This window comes from Furipterus horrens, unplaced genomic scaffold (assembly GCF_987537825.1).
Source record: "Furipterus horrens unplaced genomic scaffold, mFurHor1.1.pri manual_scaffold_7, whole genome shotgun sequence".
Lineage (NCBI taxonomy): Eukaryota > Metazoa > Chordata > Mammalia > Chiroptera > Furipteridae > Furipterus > Furipterus horrens.
The window spans coordinates 20,654,095-20,680,267 of record NW_028327177.1 but is presented as its reverse complement, the minus strand read 5'-3'; positions in this window follow the sequence as shown (position 1 = coordinate 20,680,267).

Below are 26,173 nucleotides of genomic sequence, written 5' to 3'. Positions count from 1 at the left end.
AACATAACACTAGTTATTATCTTGTATTAAGGAAATAAAGAATGAAAAGTAAAACAACTTAGAGAAAGATATGAAAAGAAAAGTAAAAATTTATCTTCTTTCCACTCAGCCTCAGTTGCATTCCCTTTTAACTTTCAAATCCCCGTTTTAAATGCTTCCAGTAGTTTCCACTGGAACTCTGATGGATTTTCTTATAGGTTTACTGAGGCCTAATTGACATAAAATCAACTTCACATTTAAAGTATGCACTTTGACATTATGGTATTCATATGTACCTGTGAAATAAAAATTGTCATCAAAATACTGAACATATCTATCACTTCCTATCCTTCCCTCTCTCCACCCCTGATCTCCAGGCACCTATTGATCTGTTTTCTGCTGACCTACATTATTTTGCATTTCCTAGAATTGTATACAAATTAAAGCATATAGTATAAACTTTTTAAAAATATGACTTATTTCACTCAGCATACTTATTTAGCAATTCTTCAATGTATGGATGTAATAATTTGTTAAGAAACATGCTGTTGGTGGTGAATTCTAAGAAATCTTTGCCTGCCTTGGTCAGGTAGCTCCGGAGGTTAGAGCATCATCCTGATACACAAGGTTGTAGGTTTGATCCTAGGTCAAGGCACATACAAAGAGCAAACAAATCAATGTTTCTTTCTCTCTCCCTTCCTCTCTCTCTAAAATGAATAAAAAAATTTTTAAAGAAATATTTACTTAACCAAAGGTCAAATATATTTTCTTCTAAGTATTATCCTAAATAGTTTATAGTTTTAGATTTTACATTTAGGCTATGATCAATTTTGAGTTGTGGTGAATCTTTGTGATTAAACAATATAAGGGCCTTCTGAATTAAATTAAGATCTGTAAGTTAATTACATCTAAAAACTCCATTTTTTTTGTAAGGTGAAATATTCACAGGTTCCAGGGATTATAACATGGGTATCTTTGGAGGGAGGGGGCAGTGCTATTATTCTGCCTACTACAAATAGATTTTTGTAAGCAAATATTTTTGGATTTTTTAATGTTATACAAGTAATCTCCATATAGCTCTAAAATAGCTTAATATGGTGAAAATCTTGGGGATGAAAGACTGAACACTGAACAGAGTTTTATCACTAAAAGTTCATCTAATTTGTAGTGAAAAGTGTGGCCTTTAGAGGAACTCAGATTTGGATTTGAATCCCCAGTTTTTCCATTATTCACTGAACAACATTGGACAAGTTAATTTTCTCTCTACCTTCAGCTTCTTCATTTAATAATAAGGTAGTGATGCTTATCGGGTAGGATTATTTTGAGGACTAAAGAGATAATGGAAGTTAAAATGCCTCGATAGCACTCGGCACATAAAATGTATGATAATTTACATTTCTCCCAGAAACCTTCGCTTCCATTAGGCTATATTTTTCTGGACAAAGAACATGATTTATTTATTCCTGATGCATATGCTATTGGTTTATGTGCACTGAAATAATTAATCTTTATATTAATATCATGGCTAAGCATACATTAGGAGAAAGGTTAAGAATTGCGGAGCCCTAGGTCTGAATCATGTCAGTGTGCGTTGCTGTGTGAGATCAGGTTATTTGTTTATGCCTCAGTGTCTCTGTCTCCTGCGTGAGGAAGGTGATAGGACCTCCCTACCTCATGGTGTTGCTGTGAGGATAATGGACGTGCATGTGAAGTGCTTATCACAGGCCTGAGCACATTGCCATCCTGTCCTGTGTCGAGTAGGGTTTGGGGTGCAGTAATTAATCTGGCCCTTAGAGGGAGCTCCACGTGAGTGAGAATCCTGTGAAGCAGATGAGCTCCGTGGTGTTTGTTTCCTTGGATTCTGTTTTTAGCAAAACTGCTAAGGAGTGATTTAAATTGCACAGATTCGCAGCCATATGACACTATATATGCATCTTTAAAAATTTGAAGCAGACATTAATTTAGTTTCATTCTGGGTTAACAGTTAACGATAATTTGAATTATTTTTATAAAATGCTCTTAATGTCTTTGGCAAGATGAGAACATTTAAATAATCTCAATAGCAGAGTATCTTTCCGTGGTTGACCATGACTATAAATCCCATAATTTACAATTACATTTTTAGCATATATATTTAGATTACACTAAAATAGCCAACGCAGCAATCATTTTGAATCTTAACAAACCATAACCTTTCAAAGAAATTAATTCTTCCTGTGACAAAGATTGCTGAGGCAATTAACTATAAATGGTTTCACAGAAGCAAATTCAGCTAGAAGAGAGTTATAACTTTCCAAATAAGCCAGAGCGGCCCTAAGCTTATTTTTGGCTTTAAAAAATATAAAACAGGAAAGATGTCACCCTAAACACTAAACCAGAATGCAATATTAATGAGTTTAAAAGGAGATAAACACAGCAAGAAGTAAGATAATGTAGCCCTGGCTGTTGTGGCTTGGTTGGTTACAGCATTTTCCCATAAACCAAAGGGTTGCGGGTTCGACCTGGGTTATGAGTTTGATACCAAGTCAGGAGACAACCAATCGATGTTTCTCTCTCTCTCTCTCTCTCTCTCCTTCTGAACGCAATGGAAAAAAAAAAGTCCTCAGGTAAAGATAAAATAAAGAAATAGGATAATGTAATTTAAAACATTTCTCCTAAGGAAGTATTCAGTCCAATTTTTAAAGCAACTATCTGTGAACAATTTTTTTTAAAGCGAAGGAAGAAAATAATTTCCTGTCTTAGACACTGTGAAACTTTATTTCACTGTGAACATACATTTGCAACAATTCAATGAATTTTCTTTAGCATGATAAAGCACAGTCCTCAGCCTGAGCTCCATATGCGACTTGCTGTTTCTGTAATGACATAGGAACTTCATTTCTTTAATAAGACTTTTTGCTTAATTCAAGCCAGCTTTGTCCTTTCTAAGAGCACCGTGAATCACTTGCCTCCTTTCAACCAGATCCCTCCACCTTTGCACACAGCACATGTCCACTCCCTTAATCATTAAGCCCTCTGGACAATTGGGTTCTGGTTACTGTCAAACTGCCTTAAGAACAGAGACTCAGGACTATCAATCAAGAGAACAGAGTTTCTGCACGGCTTGGTGTGGCTCAGTGGATTGAGCACCGGCCTGCAGACTGAAGGGTCCTCTGTTTGATTCCCGGTCAGGGACACATGCCTGGGTTACAGGCCAAGTCCCCAGTCGGAGGTGCAAGAGGCAGCTGGTCAACGTTTCTCTCACACATTGAATTTTCTTTCCCTCTTTCTCCCTCCCTTTCCCTCTCTCTAAAACGTAAATAAGATATATTTTAAAAAATAGGGGACAGAGTTTCAGTCAACCTAAAGATAACATCTTGACCTCAGTTTTCTTTCAGCCCCAGACCAATGAAGGAGGAACAACCCCAGAAACCACATCCTTGCGAAACCAGTCAGAATAATGCTATGGCTGATATTAACGACTCCCTACCCTGGCCCCTACTAATCAGTAGAGCCCATGACCCTAACTCCCTTAGTTGCCATGATTATTCATTTTCCCCCTATAATTGCATCCCCTAGAAGTCATCGGGGAGCCAGGTTTTAGAGCATTATCTCATCTGTGTCTTTGGGCTTGTCATCTTTAAATAAACCTTTACTTTCCTGCAAACTTCTGTTCCTGTCTTATTGGGCTTCGATGCATGCATTTTCCTACCACACTTTGCATTTTCAAAATCTCCACATGGTTTGTTTTGTGATTGCTCCTGATGAAGATTCCGTTCTCTCCACCCTTGTTCATTGCTCTTTGGGCAGTGATCAAATATCCCATTTTCTTAATAATTCTTCCCAAACAATCCTTCCAACCTTTCCGTACCCCATACATTTATTTCCTTATCATCCTTCTTCAAATGCATGTTCTATTCTATTTATTAGTTTATGGCCTTGTCTCCATGACTGAAATCTGAACTTTATGTGAGAAGAGATTTATTTACTTCACTATTCTCAGAACCTTCCAGCATGCCCATAACATGTCAGGAAATTAAGTTGGGTTTGTGTAAGGCTAAGTACACAGGGTGCCATGTATCCATTTTTAAGTCTGTGAGATGAGGATACTTGATGATTGAGTACATGGAGAACCTCACATACAGAATTAAGAGACCATTATAACCTTTCTGCCCTTTTAAGAAATACAAAGTTGCTCATTATTATGCTCGTTACAAGAAAATTCAATGTCAAAAATGATTTTTATGTTTTATTGAATTTATTGGGTGACATCGGTTAATAAAATTATATAGTTTTCAGGTATACGACTCTACAGTTACATCATCTGTATATTGTGTTGTGTGTTTACTGCCCCAGGATGTTTTAATGTTTTAGACCAAAGCAGAACCAGTTAAAATTACATCTAGAGTCAAGCCTCTCATTAGGCATACTTGGGAGGTCTTAGGTCCAGAGAAAATATACCCGTGCAGTGTATTTTAAGGTGCACTGGGCAAACTCCAATCACTAAAACTTCCTTATCCCTTTCTCTTTGCTGTCCAACGTCCACACACAGAAGCCAGAGCAATTTCTTTGTATAAAAGAGGAAGTCAGACCATATCGTTTACCTGCTTACGACTCTCTGATGGTTTTTCAATCCACTTAGAATAAGACTCACACACTTCTCTTCAACTCACAGGCTCTCCATGGTCTGGACACTTGCTGAGCTCACTTGTCGTTTCTCACCACGTTCCGCATAATTCACAAGCTACAGTTACACTCTCCTCATCCCTCTTCTTATTTGAAGGTGTCATGTTTAGTCCCACTTTCAGCTTTTCAAGAAAGTTCTCTCTATTCCAAGAGAGAGGTTTCCTCTTTTAAGAGACTTGTTGCCTTAGCATTTGGATCAACATTAAGGACACTTCCTTGGCTTTCTCTGATTGCCAAATCTAAGTAACTCCTCAAATCTTTCAAGTACATCATCTGGCTTTATCTTTATTATAGCATTTAGCACTATCTGACTGCCTGCTTGCTACTTGTTTATTTTTCTGCCTCTCTCCATTAGATAGTACAACTCTTAAAACAAAACAAAACAAAACAGCATCGTTTATCTCTGTGTTCCAGACCCCCTACTCAAAGGCAAATAGGGTCTCAAAAACATTTCTTGAAAAAAAGACTAAATCGATGTACTACAGGGAATCAAATTCCCAGTGATAACTACTCATTCCTTTTTTATCTTTTGCCTTGGTATTCTTTTAAAATATTTCTTGAACAAGTTTGGATTAAGAACACATTAAGGTAATGTGTCTTAAATATTTAGAAAATTAGTAGATTCATTGAAAGGATTGGCATCTTGAGTAACTGTTGACAATGGTCTTGGTTCTAAGATATCCAAGTCAGGTGTGTGGATTCTGCTAGAACCGAGTGGGCATGGAAAGTACAGTAACTTTTCCCTGGAGTTTTGTTGACAATTAGATCGAAGTAAAGGTAAGAGGAAAGTAGGGCCAAGACAGGTTTTATTTATTTTTCTTTGTAAAATGAAAGAAATAATTACATGTCTTTAAAAGTGATATATTGGCAAAGATCATATTAATTAACCAGGATGTGTACTATCATAGAAATTTAAGATTTATTTTTTCATATCTAAGTCACTATGAATTACTCAGAAAAAAATTATATCTGAAGTGGGTAATTAGTGAGGTTGTTAGATTATTTTTTTCTTTTTAGATGGAAGAAATAGTCATATGCTTATGACAGTGATCCAGGAGAGAGGTATATAATCAACACTTGTTGAATGAATGATATGTATGTTCTAAGTTAATTGGATTTGTTTACTGATGAATTTCTCAGGACCTTAAATGTACTGATAAGATTTAACAATCTCCTGATCAAACACAGTGTGCAATGATTCAACCACAGAACTAATTTGTAACAGAATATGTATTAATATTTCACAATATTTTCATTCCACAGTTAAGAAAAGCTATGTCAAATAATTTTTTTGGTCCTTTCTATCCAAAAAATGTATAATTCTACCAGGAAATGTTTTGTGATCTTAAATTGCTAGGCATTTCCTAGCAGTGATATTAGTTAATTGATTTACTCTACTTTGAAAAAAATAATGCACTTTCTAAGTGGCACATAAGGCCACCCAGTCAGATATTTGAACTAGGAGAGCAGGGACTTGCCAGAGCATTTCCCCATAGTCATAAGTAAGACTCTGGCTTTTGAGATTAGCACAGAGTTCATTTATGGGAACAGGTAGGAAAGTAAAGTTGATGGGAGCAGATGTTGGTAGGTATGTAGGAGAAGTGTTGGGAGTCTAGAAATGTCCTTTTATGATCATGGGACTCTTTTCTCTTCCTCCCCAGCTGTAACACGATCCTTACTGGTATACACAGGTTCCCTAGAACACTGAGAAACACTTTCGCGAGGTATAAACTATATTCAGAGAGATACAATGGCTAGTCCTAGTGTCACCTGACTGAAGGGATCAGTTTGCCTGCACGCATCAAAGCCCAGTAAGACAGGAACAGGAGTTTTCAGCCAAGAAAGTAAGGATTCAGTAATTGAGGAGATGGTGTGACACCCGGAGTCACAAGTGAACTTGTGCTCTCCATTGGCTTCCGGGGAATGGATTAGGTAGGGAAAGAAATCATAAATCGTGGTCACTAAAGGACTTAGGGTCATGGTCTCTACTGATTGGTTGGTGCTAGCGTGGGGGGTAATTGATCACCGCTACTGGTCCTGAGGTCAGGCATGAAGTCAGTGTGTCTGATTGCGCAGGGATTTGTTCAGTGGTATCATTATGCTTTCCTAGGTCTAGAACTAAAACACAACTCAGGCCAAGATGTTATCTTTAGTTTGATGGAAAATTCTGTCTCTTTAGTCCCAGGGCCTTGTTGCTAAGACGACAAGGTCAAATAGAGGCTTATGAAAATCACGGCTCCTGGTCATAATCAATAGAGTGGGGGTGGGGACTCAAGCGGGCGCTGGGGTGAGATCTGCAGGTATGTCTGAATCCATCTGGGATACTCTGACCGTTTTGCCATCACTCTTGCTGTGCATTGTGGAAGGCCGCTGAGCCCTCAGCAGTAGCACTCTGAAGATTCAAACTGTAGTATCTTGTTATATAGACCCTGGCACAGTGCTTCACAAACAAAAAAAGATTCAGTCTTTTCTCAACATAATCAAGACATTGGCTCTATGTTGTCTTGCTTTTTTTGTTGTTGCATTTTTGGGCACCAGTATTTCAGAGAAAATGTGGTTTCCCCAGCCCAGATAGAGCTTTTTTCTTGTTCATTAAATAATTTATTCATGTGTTCATTTATTCTTTCCTTTCATTATGTACCTCTAGAAAGTAAAACTGTTTAAGCTCTAGCTTTACATGTAGGCAGACTTTCCTAAATTTTTTGGCTTCACAGGTACAGTTAACTGCTAGTCTGCAGGATAAGAGGAAAGCAGAGGTACGATTCCTATTTTTGAGCATTCAGTAAGGCACTTACTGACCAAACAGGCATCAACGCCAGACCTTGGGCGGTGTCCTGGAGACTCCTGGCTATACCTGACTTGGCACTGACTTTTTAGTTTTTGGAAAGTGGGTAAATTCAGAGGGTACTAGGAGTTAAGGGAGAGGATATATTAGCAATCAGTGGGAACACATTTAGATATTTAAATGATTGCTATTGTCATATGGGTCATGGAGACAAATATCAGTCCCAAGGGAGAGTATGTTTGTGAATTAACAGTTGAGTTGCTGTGGGAAAAATCCTTATGTTGTTCATTGGTTTTGATCCATTCATTCCTCTGAAACAGCATCTTAGTTGTTCTCAGTTCTTCCTCTTCTTTAGAGTCACCTGGTGAACTTGTAAAAAATATCACTAGTTTAAAAAAATTATCTTAAAATATAACATGGACATATGGTGAAAATAAATAAACTGTATAGAAGGCTAGGAAGTGAAAAGTTCAATCTCTTGTCCTAAAGTTCTACCCATACAGTCATGCCCCAGAAGAATTCACTTGTGACTGTTTCAATATTTAGTTCTTCCAGTGGTTGCCTCCATAACAGTTTTATATCTAGGATTCTTAACAACTTTAAGTATCATTCATTTAATTGGGGATCCTTCTAAAACTACGTAGATTACCAGGACACTCCTTGCTAGGGTCTGATCTAGTAGATCTCTGTTGGGCTTGGGAATTTGAACTTTTTAAAGTTCTGATATGATCCTTCTGTTCCATCAGAGTCAGAACTAGCTTACCAGAGGAAGGAGGGAATGGATAATAACATAGTTACATGTTATTATAAAACTCTTTGCTCCTTTAGCATGGCCATGTTTCATGGAATTTTACAACCTGCAAAATTCTCTTCACTCAGAAAACATCTTACCTGGTTTTTTTTTCTTATTCTCTTCTCTTTTTACATCTTTTTCATTCCTTCTCTCTTTGCCTTGTTATAAGCCTATTTTTTGGTGTCGTAGAGCTTAATTGTCAACTGCACTCATACATTCCCTTCTTTCTACCCAGATTTAGGAAGTTGGATAAATTTCTGTTTTACATCACTGTCAAAAGAAAATGGACAAAGTGAAAGGTCATTTAAATTGTAGAGAGCAGAGTTCTCAAAAAAGATGATCAGGATTTCCTGGGAAAATGTATAATCTCCTGATCAATTAACAGGATATACATTCTCAATAGCTGGAAACTCAGCATATTGATTTAACATAGCAATTTATATTTAGCAAACAATACTCATCATACTCAGGAGCATAAAATCGCTACACTTATTTCTGCCTGCCAAAGCATTAACTGCATCTCCAGTTGTTTGTAATAAGAATAATGCTGCATTTTTGAATATAAATTTCTTCTGTAGGATGTACTAAATCACCGGGAGTATTAGATAATAGAGACACAAACACATATTCAGAACAGAACATGGCATCTGCCTGACTCTGCTTGCTAATAATCTTCTGTCCCTATGCCAAGCCTCTGAGCATTACTGATGTCACTCACGCAGGTAGCCAGGCTGACATTCTGGGTGACTGGAGCACCCAGGTCAGTTAGGTCCATTGCACAAAAACTGTTCTTACTTGAGTCATGTCTGAATATTTTCTCACCTCTGGAGTGTTGTTTGTAGAAGATTTTAAGTTTAATCACCATTTCCTTCAGGAGAAATCTCTTCTCTCAATTTTTATAAAGGGATCTATTCCTAAGAATCTATACCACACAAAAACAGATGAAAGGAAATATTAAAATAAAACACTATACGTTTTTTCCTCCTTGGTCAACTTCTTTGTTTCACAATGCAACAGCAGATTGTTCTGATCCCCAGGACATACAGGCTTGGAATTACAGTCAATCATCTGTTCCTAGGTGCCCCCAGTTCCTGACTCCTGAACACAGCAGTTCTCAGCCCCACCAATTGCTCCTGTCAAATATCTTAACTAATGAAAACTTGGTAATTAAAAATGTTAAAATACCACTTATCATAGTGTTAAAACCATAAACTACTAAGGGGTTAATTTACCAAAAGGTACCCAATATTGCTTCACTGAAAATGACAAAAACACTGCTAAGAGAAATGCTAAAAGACTTAAGTAAACAGAAATAAATACTGTATTTATTGATTACAAGATTCAATATTGTTAAGATGTTCATTCTCCTCCACATTTTATATTTGTGTGTATTCAATATGATCACAAATTATCTAAGTTCCCTGTGTGTTTTTAAAGAATATAGACAAACTTATTTTTAAATGTATTTGGAAATGCAAAGGAACTAGAATAGCCAAAAAATTTTTAACAAAGTTAGAGATACCAAACTTCACAATGTGTTACAAAGCTACAGTAATTAAGAAAATATGGATTAGTAAGACAATAGACAAATAGATTAAAATATAGAAGGTAGAAATAGACTCACATATATATGTTCAAATAATTTCAACAAAGGCATCAAAGCATTTCAATAATTAAAGGAAAATATTTTCACAAATGGTGCTTAGAAAAATGGATATCCAAATATGAAAAGCACTTCAACTTCTACCTCACTCCATATTATTTGAAATAATTTAAATAAAAGCTAAAATTATAAAGCATCTAGAATAAAACATAGGTAAATATTTTATGAGTTTGAGATTGGTTAAGATTTCTTAGAGAGGACAAAGAAAACATAAATTGGACATTATTATAATAAAGAACTTTTGCTCATCAAAAGACACTGTTAAGAAAAAATTAGGCTGGACCAAAATATAACAAAAATATTTAATAAACGGCTTGTATTTAAAATGTATAAAGAATATCTACAAATCAATTAATAATAAGTCATATAATTGTATAAAAGTGGACAAAATATTTGAGCAAACACTTTACAAAAATAACATATGAATGACTAATAAGTACATTAAGAAGTATACAACATCATTAATTCTCAGGGAAATGCAAATTAAAACACAAAATAAGAGAAGATTAACAATATCAAATGTTTTAGAGGATGTGGCACATTTCATACATACCTGGTCAGAGTATAAAATAGTACAAACACTTGGAAAATAATTCAACAGTTTTTTAAAAGTTAAACATACACACATACTCTCTGTGACTCAGTAGCTACACTCTTAGGTATTTATCTAATTTTCTAAGAGAACTGGAAACAACTATCCACAGAAGGCCTGTTCTGGAATGTTTAGAACTACTTTATTTGCAGTCACTCCAAACTGGGAAAAACAAAACAAAACAATACAAAACAGGTGTTCATCAGCAGGAGAACAATGACTAAATAAACCATGATGCATTCATAAAACAGAACAACAATGAAGAGATAGATCAACTACTGATACATACAACAGCGTGGATGAATCTCAAAAACATTATGTTGAGTAAAAGAAGCCAGAAACAAAGAAGTATATAACTTATGATTCCACTTATAAGAAGTTTAGAATGAACAAAAGTAATCTATGGTAATAAAAATCAGATGAGTAGTTGCTTCTGGGGAATGAGGAAGAAGACTTATGGGGAAGAAGTAGGAGGGAACTTTCTGTGGTGATGGGAATATTCTGAATTTTTAAGGATGTAGGTTACATAAGTGTACTCATTTGGCAAACTATATACTCAGGATCTATGCATTTCATTGATTGGAATGTAGAACTTAGTCAAACATTTTGAAATACCTTCCAAATTTGTCCATTACTGCTTATTACTCTAATTTAGGCTACAAATATTCCCCATTTATTTTTTTGTAATAACCAGGGGATTGTTTAAATACAAAAGGACCATGTTTTATTTATGTTCATATCCCAGTAAATGGCCAAGTGTATGTGACATATTTTTTTCTAACCAGAAGTCCAGGTACTAGCCAGTTGCTGAATGTCTAGCTTAGACATTCCACAGACAGCAAGCATTATCTACTCTGTTCATTCCAGAACTTCAAGTCATTGCAAAATCACTGTGGCTCATTCCTCTCATTCATGGCATCCTTTGGCACCATGCAAAGTACATATTACTTAATTATTTGTCTTCTCTATCATCATTTCTATCATGTTCAGTGTTTTCTCTCCTCCTTATCCCACTCCAACTCATCTTTCCATTATTTTCCGCGGTGCTCAACTTTTTATAGTTTTGAAACATTTTCATTATTCAAAAAGAAGGAAGGAGAGAAAAAACTTAAGGAAAGAACAGCAAAAATCCTCCCAAAGGGAATGGGCCAAGCAGAGCTCAACACTGGTCTTTGCTATTGGTGGGTCCAGTACTTACCTTTGTCAAGGGCAGGCCCATGAGCTCATAAGAAGCCATGATGTTTCCTGCCGTGGCATCTTTGCTCATGGGCCCACTGAGTAAGCACTGAAGTGGAGGGTAAAGAGGCCAGCACACCACGCAAACCCATTTATAAACCAGGTCCACAATTTTTACTTCATTGCGATTTTACCAGAGGGAACCCCCCACAAAGACATGCTGTGGTAACGTAAGAACAGATACCATGGGAGTCTAATCCATCCATTCATGAAGTTGACTTGTGCCTTCCTCATACTGTTGAGCATGTTCAATTTTATGTTTCAATAGATTAGAGTTCTTGATGAGCAGTGTGGGTCACATAGTCACCTGGTGTTCCATTATCAGTTGTGTTCAGTCTTGTAAGGCCCAGTAGCAAATTTAGATGGTACTTTTCCAGTGGAAAATGATGGTTAGATGCAGACTTGGTCTTGCTCCAAAATTATAGAGATTTGTGCTGTGATTATTCTAACTAGGAATTGCTACAGGTTCTATTCATGATTTTTTCTACCACAGATATTTCTAATACTATTGGGTGTGCTGTTCATAAGATCCAAGTGGCAGGACAGTTTCTAACACAGCCAGACCTTCTGAAAAGTTTTTTTTTTTTCTTGTCCAAATTCCACCCAGTGTGGTGGTGTAATGAGCACCTAATAAGTAGATTTGAAAAGCACATGTAAATGTGTTAAATGTGGCCCTTTCAACACAAGAAGTCCAAGCAATGCACCTCCTTCTTGATGGTGAGATATGTGAGAAAGACCAACTCACACCTTGTTGCTCACATTAAAGGAAGTAACTGGATGTGCCCACAGGCCACCAGATCTATATGTTTCACTAATGTGCAGGCCCCTGAACTCCTGCCCTCATCTCCCATATACTGACGAGATTGGTTTTATCAGGCATGTAGGGATGCTTACTGTTCTCTGCTCTATACGTCCTACTAGCATAATATTATCAACATAGTGGACTAGCATGATATTCTGGGGGATAAGATAATGAAGGTCTACTGCAGTACCCCCACATGAGGAAATATTGTCATTGTCAGAGATCCCTGTTTTCAAAACACTCTGATTGCTACTCTTCCACTCAGGTTTATAATGATAATTTCACCCACCTTATCTCATTATTAGGTGATCAACACTAATTCTACCAGTTCAGGACCCCAATATTCTTATCAAAATCCAAGAGCCCAATTTCTTTGAGGTAACCCGCAATCCCATCTCTGGCCTACAATTAACATGGAGATTTTCAATGATACTAGTATCCATACTTATGATTCATTAATGTGTTGATAAAAAAAAACTATACTCTGAGTCCATATCTAAGGATGGCTACAGAGTTGGCACATAATAGGTTAATTTCCATCCTTCTGAACCTTTTAGATGCCCTTTATTTTAAATATGCAGGAAAATGCCAGCATTTCCCATCACTTGCTGTGGACCACCATGGAGTCCCAGCTTCAATTAATCAGCCTCATTGAAGAAGTTACATGCCACTTCCTCATGCATAAGCTAACACATTAAATTCTAAACCCTGGCAATGTGCTCCCAATGCAGTAAATAAACCTAATGTCAATGTATGACTTTACCACCATGGTCTAAACTATCTAGAATTGAGTCCAGAATTCTGCCTACATGAATTGGGAAGGTGCTGCCCCTTTTCTGGGCCTTGAATTTTTTCAACTATGCAGTGCTGGACCTAGAGGCAATGACAGATAGTGAGTGGCATTCTGAAAAGTATCAGCATATCCTATAAGCCACTCCCAGGCTTGGCCAATTAAAGTCCCCCATGTGTAATCTGCCATGAGCTTTTCCCTTGCACCACCTGGATTTTGACATATTGGGTGGCCTTGGAGCTATGCACTGAGTAGGGCTTCCATCAGACTGGGTCTTTAAAAGACTGCATGGGAAGACCCCCACACCACTACCCTGCCTTCCGTCAGCATGCTGGCACCACCAGTGCACTCTTAATATAAGAGAGTAACTCCTGTATTTGAACCATTTTATATTTGCAATCTATTGGTTTATGGCAGTATGTTTACCTTCAATAATGCAGGCCTTTTTTTTTTTTTTGCCTTCTCTTTTCTTTTTACTTGAAGTGTGGTTTGTACATTTTTTTTGAAAATGGGTAATATATGATTCTTGGAACTAATGGCATAGATAGCTTGTTCTCCCTGATGACACTCCTACATAAATTTGTAGATATGGCAACTCTAGTAATAATCAGATATTATTAGACTGCATGCCATGCTTAGAATGTTATTTCTTCTTTCCCATTAGTACCATATAAGCTACAATTTTCAATTCCAGAGAAATGCAAAATATACACATGAAACTTTTAATCTAAGGAAAATATCGAGTTGATGATCAAAGTGATCTGAGTAGCTATCAAAAGAATCTTGATGTAGGACAAATGTTTTCATTGGTTTCTGTTTTTTTTTTTGTTTTCATTTTGTAGAAATAAAAGATGTCTCTTTAATAAAATGCTATCAACGTATATTGAACACAAAATGCCATGTTTCATAATTATTTCTTTTCTTTCTCTTTTTATTCAGAACTAGACTACAAGGTAAGAAAGAAAACACACATACACAGAAATAGCTACAATGTTCCTGATAATGTGCACAAGGTCTTTTTTCAGGCAGATTAAATAACCTTGAAATTTTTGTCCTTGCAAAGTTTTGATCAAACCTGTTTACTATGTACATAGTTTGTTAGTCACACTATTGGGCAATGTGAGTGGAACCTTTAGTTACTTTTCAAGGAGAAATGATAAATCTACCTTGACATCATGCTCATTGTAAACAAAGAACATACATTTGTAAATGGCCTCACTGGAGCATAGGCCAATTTCTTTTTTATAGAATTCAATATGGTACTGCATTACAAATGCCCTGGGATCAGATTATTTCAAAGCTCTCCTATAAAAACAAATATTTAATTTTATAAAAGTATAATAGGAACATCAGGAATTTATTAAAACTCCTTTGACCTTCCACTATTTTCTTTGAAGTGTTTGCTCTAGAAGGCAGAGTGCTATAGTAAGAGAGTACGCTGACCTGAATGTCAGAAAGCTGTGGGTTCATATCCTGGGTCTGCTAATTACCGTATATGGACTCCTGACCATCCTAAGCCTTATTTTTTCTCAAAATGAAAACCTCTCAGACTACTGATGAGAAGCAAATATGTATAGAGTGCGTGGTATATAGTTTCTTTATTTCCTTTGGCTCTAGAATGATTCTTCTTGATTGAATTAACATTATTTCTATATGACTTGCATAGAAAAGCAACTTGGCAGAATTATCAAGTGCTCCAGACACAATATCACTCAGAACATTTGTCCTTTGGATCTAGCTCATGTTTTATTTAAATAGCAAGCAAAATTTCTTGGTGAAATTAAATGTGTGGGATCTTAATATTAATATATATTCAAATTCATTATTTTATAGAAAGGCAGCCTGATTTTAAAATCGCCTTTGAGCATTCAACAAATACACTAAGTTTAGCCACATTCACCTCTTTGGGCCCAGTAGGTGGCAGTGTCACCTGTCTGAACTAAAGGTGTCCTTGGATTCTAGCTACAAATCAACAAGCTTCAATACAATCCAGTAAAATGCAAATTCAGTAGAGGAGGAATTTTTTGGATAGTTTACTCAGAGCAATACGTTGATCTTCCATTACCCTTTCCTTTCCTCCAAGAACTTAAAACTTTTGTTTTTTATATTTGTAAGAAGGTATGGATGTATACGGAAGCCAAGCTTGGGTAGAAAATGCTGGTGTGGTGTAGTCTGCCACACACCTCCACCTCCTTACTTTCCCTTCAGTCTTCAACTCCCTATAAACTGGGTTGAGTACTATTTTATTGGAACTATGGAGCACTTTTATGTTTCAATAAATAGGCATAACTGATTAAATCATGGACATTCTGCTGCCTCTCCCTCCTTCCTGGAGGTTGGGGGTGGATACTGAAGGTTCTAACCCTCTGATCACAGGGTTGACTTCATTGGCAACCAGCCCACAGCCTTAGGTGCTTTCCCAATGTCACTTCATTTACATAAGACCCACCTTTAAGCTCTCGGCACTTAGGAAATTTTGAGGGTTTTGGGAGCTGTGAGCCAAGAACTGTGGAAGAAAACCAAATATGTATGAGAAATAAATATTCAGTCATCTGAGTGACGAAATATATATTTCTTAAAAGTCACAACAATAAAGTCAGGAAGCTGGCCTTTTAAGTTATAGGCGGCTGGACCACAAGGAGCCGTGTCTGGAACCTAGTTGAGTACTGACTGTACATGAGCCAGAGAGTCTTGAATTTGAACGGGATTCAGTAACTGTCCAAGACTTTGAGGTTGCTGCCTCAGGAAGAGGTTGACGTGATCTATGCAAACCTCATCAAGCCACTCTGCCTCTCTGAGAGACCCTGTTTTTTTCACAGGCGGGCAGTAGGATCAAATGAAAGCATACAAGTGGAGGTAGGTTGGGAACCAGAATGCATCATGAAAATAGGAGTTTATTATTAATGACCTGGTGTACACTTCAGTCATGAAAGTCATAGATCAATAAAGATATAACTGACAACAATTTAAAATCCATTTTTTGCTTTCAGCCCAAGTGGCATTTCCTCGTTGCTTGTTGCTTTATATGGTCGATAGTTTTATGCATAGCAACAGCCTTGAAATGGATCAGTAAGAACATAACGAACATACTTCAAGCAGGAAATGTTAAAGGATCTATACCTCTTCTTGTGGGCTAAGCCTCGATTAATTCAGGAGGTGATTTTCCCAGCTGAAAAAAAAAGCAAACGACCTGTCTCTTACTGTACATAAATAAATTTGACATTTGGCAGTAAAATGCATAGATAAGTTAAATTTGTGACTTAAAAAAAAAAAAAAGCCCTAGAAATATTACACAGTATTTATTTAGCTTTACTCTCTTATCTTCTGCATAATTTGGGAGCAGCCGCTATTCCTCCCCCTCTTCTACCCCTTCCTCCTCCTTTTTTTTTCTTCCTTTTTTTCTCCTCCTTCTGCTCCTCCTTCTCCTTCATCAATATCTTCTTTTTTTTTTTTTTTAAGAAACAAAACAACTACAGTAGTTTCCCCCCACCCCATTGTTCACAGGGTGTATGTTCCAAGGCCCCTGGCAGATGCCTGAAACTGCAACAGTATTTTATACGTATATCCCATTAGAGAAGTGAGGGGAAAGGCAAAATATATAGCTTTGTTGTTTTTACAGCTTTGTAAAGGTACCTGGCAGACTTGCCTGTAGTTTGGTTTATTTTAGTTTTCTCGGCTCTTATAATAGTTGGAACTCAGAAAAATCTTCTAGAGAACTCGATCTCATTGGTGAAAAAAAAAAAATCCACACACTTCATAACACCAGTGGGCCCAGACAGCTCCATTTATATTCACAGAAATGCTATTTCCCTCTCAATAACGTCCTGTCCTCCCCCAGGCTTCCTACAGCCTTTCACCATCTAGTGGTGTACACTGCTGAGTGGCTTTACAATGGGAGAAGGGGTGTTTGAAAATGTGGAGGAAGATGTAAACTGCAACCCACATGAGAATCTTTATTACTTTCTATCCAGAGATGGAAACAAATGCCAACCAAGATATATAATCCTATTTTCTTAGTCGAAGCAGAAGGATAAAGCAAGAAGGTGAACAATGCTTAGTACACCTGCAGCCTGTTGGAATTCAACGTTTCCTCTTATTTAGTGGTTTTACTATTATAATTTCACTCTTATCTTCTACCAAGAACTCCTAGTTTCAGTAGGCAGGGGCTTGCTAGGCAGCAGATTCTGAGTGTGGGGTTTGGAGTCAACCTGACCTCACTTCAGATTCCTTGGGAAATTTGAGGCCAGAGAGTTGACATGCCTCAGCATAAAGAACCACAGTTTTTCCCCTACTCAAAATAAACAAACAAAACAACAACAACAAATCTAAGATGAAACTTCAAGCAATATTAGGAACAACAATTAAAGCAAAAATGGCCAAAAGTATGTTTATTGTAATGGAAAGAGATTCCATTTGAAGTCAGGGAATCTGGATTTAATTGCCTGGAAAAAGCACTGACAAGCCATGGGATCGTAAATTTTCTAACCTCTTCATCTGTTCAATTGGAGTGAATGCTTGCCTAATTTCTCTATAGGTCTTGTACAGATTGAAAAATGGTGTATCTCATGGGTCAGTAAGCTTTTTCTATAAAGGGCCAGAGAGTAAATATTTCAGGTTTCGTTGCTTATTATGGTCTCTACTACAACTACTCGACTCTACTTCTGTAGGACAAAAGTAGCCATAGACAATATATACACCAAAGACTGTGTCTGTGTTAAAAAAACAAAACAAAACAAAAAAAACAAACTTTATTTATGAACACTAAAACGTTTTTTATAGATTTCACATTTCAAAAATTCTAGTCTTTTGATATTTTTCTCCAAGTATTAAAAAATGTAAAAATCAGACTTCTGGCCAAGATGGAGGCCTAGACAGATACTCTGTGTCTCCTTCCACAACTAAGAAGGAACACAACTACTGCAAAACTAGAGACAACCAGAAGTTCCAGAAAATAGAGATGCATGGAACTCCAACAAACAAAGATATAAAGAAGAAATACTCATCCAGAGAGGTAGGAGGGGCAGAGCCAGGACGGAGAGGATGCAATGGGGTGGCAGGAGCAGCAGGAAAAACAGCAGCAACAGCAGCAGCAGTGGCGGCAGGCCAGCATAAAGCACATTCACACATTTAAAAAAGTCAGAAGGGACACCTGGGGAGTTCCCCCAGCACCAGAACAGACCGCACAGCTCATAGTCCAAGCGCCAGCAAAAATAAAGGCTCATGTGCAAACCAGTGGGGGCTAGGGTGGAGGAAGAAACTGCCAATCTATCAGCAGAATCTGCTTGTTTAAAGGGCCCCCATGGTCCTAGAATATCTGCAGATCCACCCACCCTGGGAATGACAGCTAGGGCAACAGGTAGAGGGTCACCAGTCCCATAGAGGAAATGGGAGAAATGCCTGGAAAAGGGGCGAGTGCTGAGCAAGCAGCATTGTTCCCTCTCAGACCCCTCCCCCACATGCAGTGCCATAATGTGGTGAAATGGGTCGCCATGTACTGATGAATATCTAAGGCTTCACCGCTTACAACATAACAGGAGCGACAGCTCTACCTAAGACACAGAGGCAAACAAACACAGGAGCCTGTCAAGATGAGGAGACAGAGAAGTATGGCCCAGAAGGGGGAATGGATCAAGGTTCCAGTGGGAGAACTAAGCGATGAGGAGAGAGCCAACCTAACAAACGAGAAGATAGCCAACCTAAGAGATGCAGAGTTCAAAACACTGGTGATAAAAATGCCCACAGGCTTGAAAGATATGCTTAAGTATGGCAAATGCATAAGGGAAGAAGTGAAAGCTATGCTAAATGAAACGAAGGAAAATATCCACAAAACCAATGGTGAAGGGAAGGAAACTGGGGTTCATATCAATGATTTGGAACATAAGGAAGAAAAGAAAAAACAGTCAACCAGTACAGAATGAGGAAACAAGAACTGAAAAAAATGAGAAGTTTAGGAACTCCTGGGATAATTTTAAACATGCCAACATCAAAACCAGAGGGGTGCCAGAAGGAGAAGAGAAAGGGCAGAAATTGAAAACTTAAGTGAGAAAATAATGAAGGAAAACTCCCCAAATTTGGCAAAGGAGATAGATGTACAAGTCCAGGAAGCAGAGAGAGTCCCAAACAAGCAAGATCCAAAGAGGACCACACCAAGACACATCATAATTAAAATTTCAACGGTTGAAGACAAAGAGAATCTTAAAAGCCACAAGAGAAAAGCAGAGTTACCTACAAAGGGGTGCCCATAAGACTATCAGCTGATTTCTCAAAAGAAACTTTGCAGGCAAGAAGGGACTGGCAACTAATATTCAAGGTGATGAAAAGCAAGGACTTACAATCAAGATTACTCTATCCAGCAAAGCTATCACTTAGAATGGAAGGGCAGATAAAGTGTTTCCCAGACAAGGGAAAGCTAAAAGAGCTCATCATCACCAAGCTATTATTATATGAAATGTGAAAGGGACTTACTTAAGAAAAAGATCAGAATTATGAACATTAAAATGACAATAAACTCACAACTATCAACAATTGAATCTAAAAAATAAAAACAAAATCCAACTAAGCAAACCAGAATAAGAACAGAATTATAGGTATGAGGGTCATTTGGAGGGTTATCAGCTGGGAGGGGGAAGGGGGAGAAATGGGGAAATGGTGCAGGGATTAAGAAGCTTAATTTTTTGGTACAAAATAGGGTAAAGGTAAGAATAATATAGGAAAGGGTGAAGTCATAGAACTTATATGCATGACCCATGGACATGAACTAAGGAGGGTGGGATTGGTGGAGGGAAGAGGGTTACTGGGCAGAGGGAAGCAAAGGGGGAAAAATTGGGACTACTGTAACAACATAATCAATAAAATAAGCCACTATGGAGAACACTATGGAATTACCTCAAAAGATTAAAAATGGAACTGCCTTTTGAACCAGCGACTCCACTACTAGGATTATACCCGAAGAATCTTGAAACCCCAATTCAAAAGAACTTATGCACCCCTATGTTCATTGCAGCACTGTTTACAATAGCTAAGTGCTGGAAACAACCTAAGTGCCCATCTGTAGATGAGTGGATCAAAAAACTGTGGTACATTTACACAATGGAATACTATGTAGCAGAAAGAAAGAAGGAACTCCTGCCATTTGCAACAACATGGATGGAACTAGAGAGAATTATGCTTAGTGAAATAAGCCAGGCAAAGAAAGAAAAATACCATATGATATCACCTAATACAGGAAACTAAAGAACAACACAAACAAAGGAACTAAATAGAACAAAGAGCAGAATAGCAGTCAATAGGGGGGAGGGGAGAGGGAGAGAAGGGGGATAAGTAAGGGAAGGGTTTAATTAAGGAGCCTGTATGAAAGACTCATGGACATGGACAACGGGGAGGGATATGTTTGTGGGAGAGGGGGTGGGTTGGGTGGGGGAGAGAAATTGGGGGAAAAGGGGACAACTGTAATCGAAAAACCAAAATAAAAAAATTAAAAAATAAAATAAAATAAAATAAAATATACTTAAAAAATGTAAAAATCATTCTTAGCTCCTAGGCATACAAAACCAAGTGCTGCGCTGGATTTAACCTACAGGCCATAATTTGCTGACCCTGGTATACATTAAAGCACTCAATAAACTTACTTGTGTGTAAGTAGTTGCTAAATTATGTAAGATCACTGTGGAATATCTGAGAGATGTCTTAATTCCAGATTCATTTCCCTCTGTCACCCCAAGATGGTGTGATTCCTGCTTGCTATCTCTGCAATATTTCTTTTTATTTCTTTTTCTTTTTATTGTTTTAAAGATTTTATTTATTTACTTTTAAAGAGAGGGGAAAGGAGGGGGAAAATGTGGGAGAGAAACATTGATCAGTTGCCTCTCACATGCCCCCAACTGGGGACCTGGCCCAAAACCCAGTTGTGTGCCCTGACTGGGAATTGAACCAGTGACCTTTTTCAGTTTACAGGCTGGCACTTAATCTAATAAGCCACACCAGCCAGGGCATCTGCAATATTTCAATGTCTGAAAGATCATTTAAAGAGAGATCTTTAAAAAAGAATTATTGGGGTGGGTGACATTGGTTAATAAGATCACATAGATTTCAAGGGTGCATCTCTAAGATACATGATCTGTATATTGCATTGTGTGCCCACCATCCAAAATCAAATAATCTCCCATCACCATATATTTGGCCTCCTTTACCTTTACTACCTCCTGCCCCTTCCCTCTGATAACCACCATACTATTGTCTGCATCTGTGAGTTTCAGTTTTATATCCCACATATGAGTGAAATCATATGGTTCTTAGTTTTTTGACTGACATTTCCTTTAGCATAATATTCTCAAGGTCCATCGATGTTGTCGCAAATGGCAGTATTTTATCTATTTTTAAGGCTGAGTAGTGTTCCATAGCATATATGTACCACATCTTCTTTAGCCAGTTCTCTATCAAATGATGCTTTGGTTGTCTCCATGTCTTGGCTAACATAAATAATACTGAAATAAACATTTGGGTACTTGTATCTTTGCAAAATAACTGTTTTCAAGTTTTTCGGGTAGATATCCAGAAGAGGGATTGCTGGATCACATGATAAAACTGTGCTTAATTTTTTGAGGAACCACTAAATTTATGGATCTTGGTCTTAGAGAACATTTTATAAATTTTACCAAAGGCAAGGGAAATAAAGGCAAATATAAATGAATGGGACTACAAAGTTTCTGCACAGCAAAAGAAACTGCCAACAAAACAAAAAAACAACCAACTGAATGGGAGATGGTATTTGTAAACAACAGCTCTAACCAGGGATTAATATCCGAAATATATAAAGAATTCATACAATGCAACACCAAACAAATAATACAGTTAAAAAATGGGCAGAGAACCTGAGCAGACTCTTCTCCCAAGAAGACATACAAATGGCCAGCCAATAGATATGTGAAAGGGTGTTCAACTTCACAAGCTACTAGGGAAATGCAAATCAAAACTACAATGAGATAACACCTCACACCTGTTTTAGAATGGCTATTATCCACAAGAAAGGAAATAACAGGTGTTGGGGGGTTGTGGAGAAAAAGGAACTCGCATTCACTGCTGGTGGAATATTAACTGGTACAGCCACTATGATTATACTTTTGAAAGAAGAGAAGGCTTCTGGTAATAGGGACTGGCAGATATTTTTATCCTGTTAAAAAATCATGGGAATTCTGGACCTCAATGGTGGTCTCTGTGGGAGTTATTTTCATATTATCAAGTGTTATAATAAAAAGGCAAGGTAACAACAGCTTTCCCATTGCCATCAGCTAAAGAATCAAATACACAACTTTAATGGTTCTAATTACCAAAACTGATTTATTGTTGACTCCCTAATCAGTATTACACTTGAGAGTTATTAATTTCAGGGTCCTTTTAAATAATCAATCAAGAACCATGAGAAAATAATTTGAAATATGCTTCTGAATACTATTATAGTCTTTTTGTTTAATATTGAATCTTTATTTGAATTAACACAATTAAGTACATATTTTCTACCAAGGTAGTAATGAATTTGAAGGTATTTATATGTATAGTTTTAAAATTATCAAAATAATGATTTTCAGCTTAGTTTTGCTGCTAGAAAGAAAAACAACACTCTATTTAATACCAAACAGAATATAACATTAGTCAATGATGTTAAGGTTTCATGGGTATTTGATATTATATTTGAAACATAATTAAGTAGATTTTCCTCCCACTCCCACCACAAAGCACACACATTTGACAAATGGGGGAAGTTCAGGCCCTGAGCTGGTAAGAGATGTCTTAAGGTCACACAGACTATTAGTTTCTAAAGCTGGAACGTGTGTTTCTTGACTTCTGGTTTAATGTTCATTTTTATCTATATCTAAATGCTTCACATGGCAAATCCAAACTGAGCGTAGCAGAAAAAGGAATTAAGAAAGCCCAAACTGAGTGTAGCAGAAAAAGGAATTAAGAAAGAGAGAGAAAGAAAAAGGGAGAGAGACAGAGGAGAAGAGAAAGCTAACATTTATTGAAAACACTATATAGCAGGTACTTTTATATATAGTTATCTTTCTTTTTATACTGATAGGCATCCTCCAAGGTGCTAAATTGCAATAGCTATTCTATAGTTGTGGAAACTGAGGCTTGGTGGTAGTGAGGGGGGCAATTGAAATTAAATAAACAGCTAAGGGATGAGCAAATATTCTTTTTCCATCTCAGACTTACCTTGAGCCATGCACTCAGGGGGTGGCACTGTGAACACATCAGGCACTGTTCCAAACATATATTTTACGTGAAAATGGGGTAAGATAAATGTGCTAGTTGAACCATTATATATTTTGACCTTTAACAAAAACAATTTTATATGGCTTGACCACCTAATATTCAGGATGCAAAGCACTGCTTCGAAGGCTTCCACTATGATCTTCAGGGCATATTAACACACAGACCTCATAATGGAGCTGATGATTCCAAGTGGAATATCCGGGCAGCTTGCATCAAGCAGAACAAGGGTCAAGCCAATCTCTTGGCATTGGTGACCTGGGTTGAAAAGCCAAGTGCACCAAAAAAACAATGCTGGGTCTCGCCGGTCTTGCTGGTTACAGTTCCTGTCTTAGGAGATGAACTGCAAACAGCAGAGTTAGATGGTCCTCAGCAAGCCCATCCTGAGTGCGGTTTTCACAGAGTGCGTCTGTTGGCAGGAGCATGAGAGGCAGCAAATGCTTGTGGCTTGTTCTTGCTCTGCCTGCAACATTAACTTGCCCTAACCTTTTACTTGGCTGAGTGCCTGACTCTCCTTAGAGGAGATGCAATTATCCCCTTGCCCTTTTTCAAAATTCTCTCCATGTCACTTTGTAGTGTGGCTGCAGCAATGTCACACCCGATGACTGGTGTCTGATATGAGCCCTAGCCAAGGGTGTCATTACCTGGAGAGGGGACAGTAATGTAACTGTATACTGTGATCCACAGTGAATTGTCCTTAAGTGCTGCAACCCCAAAAGTGATTAGTGGTCCAACACTCAAGCCAAGCTGCAGGGCAGAAGAGAAGGGAGATGATTTGTTGGCTCAGGGGCTGGATCATAACTGGGCAGACCACGTCAGTTAAAGGAGCCTCCCCTGATTGCAAGTTCTCTTCCTTGCAGCTCTGACACAGCAGTAGCTCCTTGAATCCTGAGCTGAAGTGAAAACCCAGTTCTCATTCTGTCTCTGTCTCTCTGTCTTTTTATCTCTCTAGTTCTGTCTGTCCCTCTCTTTCTCTCTCCCTCTAAATGCTAAGAGCCCATTTTTTTTGAGAAGAAAGCCACCTTTTAGAACATTTTCTGAAAGTTTTTCATCACTTTTTACTTGCATAGGGTCCTTGGTGAGTGGTTTTGATCTGGGCATTAAATTTTACCACAGCTACAAACATCATTATTTTATTTGATATTTTTACTTTTCAGGAGACTGTCATTGAATTCATTTACCTAATTTTTGCTTCTGTTCATCATCCAGCAGTCCATTCCCCCATCCATCCATCCATAAACATCTTCAGTTTAGCTGACACAGTTACGTTCCGGGAATGAAGAGCCTTATGATGTAGTGGTTAAGAGGTACGGTTGCTGGAGTCCAGGATTATCTACTTGCTAACTATGACTTTGGGTTTTCTAATTTCTCTATACCTCAGTTTTCCCATCATTTAAATAGACTCTATCTCAAAGAACTGCTGTAAGGATTAAATAAAATAATATAGAAAGATCTGCACAAAGGCTGAATACACTAAGTATTCAGTAATTGTGAACTCTTATTAACAACAGTCTATGAAAATTGTTTATTATATCCTTTTAAATGAGAGCCATAAGAATAGTTCTGCAGCCAGGCCAGGACTGAAACTAAGGTGCTTTTTCCACTTTATTGGTGGATATTCTAACAACTCAACTGACCCTCTTATTCTCCAGGAAAATCACCTGGACATGCAAACTGATCATCTCACATCCAAAGTCTTTGATGACAAACTACAGACAAAAGAAAGTCTCCCTCTTCTTATTTCCCCATCTATCCAAATTATATGCAACCCTAAAGCTCTTCCAGTAATTCCTTACATGAGGACATTCATAACATCAACCAAACCTTCCAAAAGTTAGTCAATTCCTTTATGGAATATATTTTAAGGATTTCTTCTAAAATATACAAATAACTTGAACTTTGAAAACATTTTGTCAATCATCATTCTCATCAAATCACCACACACAGCAGTCCTAGCTGGAAAACTTGGTGCCTTCCGTAAGGAAGGACAGTCAAGAGCCCTGCTCTACCTAACACAATCCCTGCTGCACTGCTGAGCTGGTTAGAATCCAATCCAAAAATGTTTGAAAGGGATTCATCAGTGCTTCATTTCTCCTGCTACTAACACTAAGAAAGAAGGTTGCTAGAATGGGCATCATCTTCAACAGGGCTTCAGAAAGGAACTAGCTGTGCCTCCCAAAGCAAAGCCTCTTTGCACACACGTCAACCCAGGGGAGACAATAATCCTCCTCGTTTGTCTAAACACACCTGATTAAGATTTCAGAGACTCAGAGAATAGAAGTCCATAATACACTCTGACAGGATGACTTTAGCCTCCCTTATACTGGCATTCCTCCAACATGTCCCAAACTATTTTATGTTTTCCTAAGGATGAAGAGCTGATAGTCATGAATAGGCTAAAAAACCTTCAGAACAAATTTAGTAACACGCAAGTTTGGGGCTTAATAATTTAGGCTTATTTTCTCTAGTTTCTTAATCTTTTTCTTCTCGTAAGAGAGCATTTAGGGATTTTGAAGTCAGCCCCAATGGGTAGAACCTAATTAATGGCATCTTCAATGACCTGAACGACAGCGTTTATCTTCCCAATATAGCCGACCAT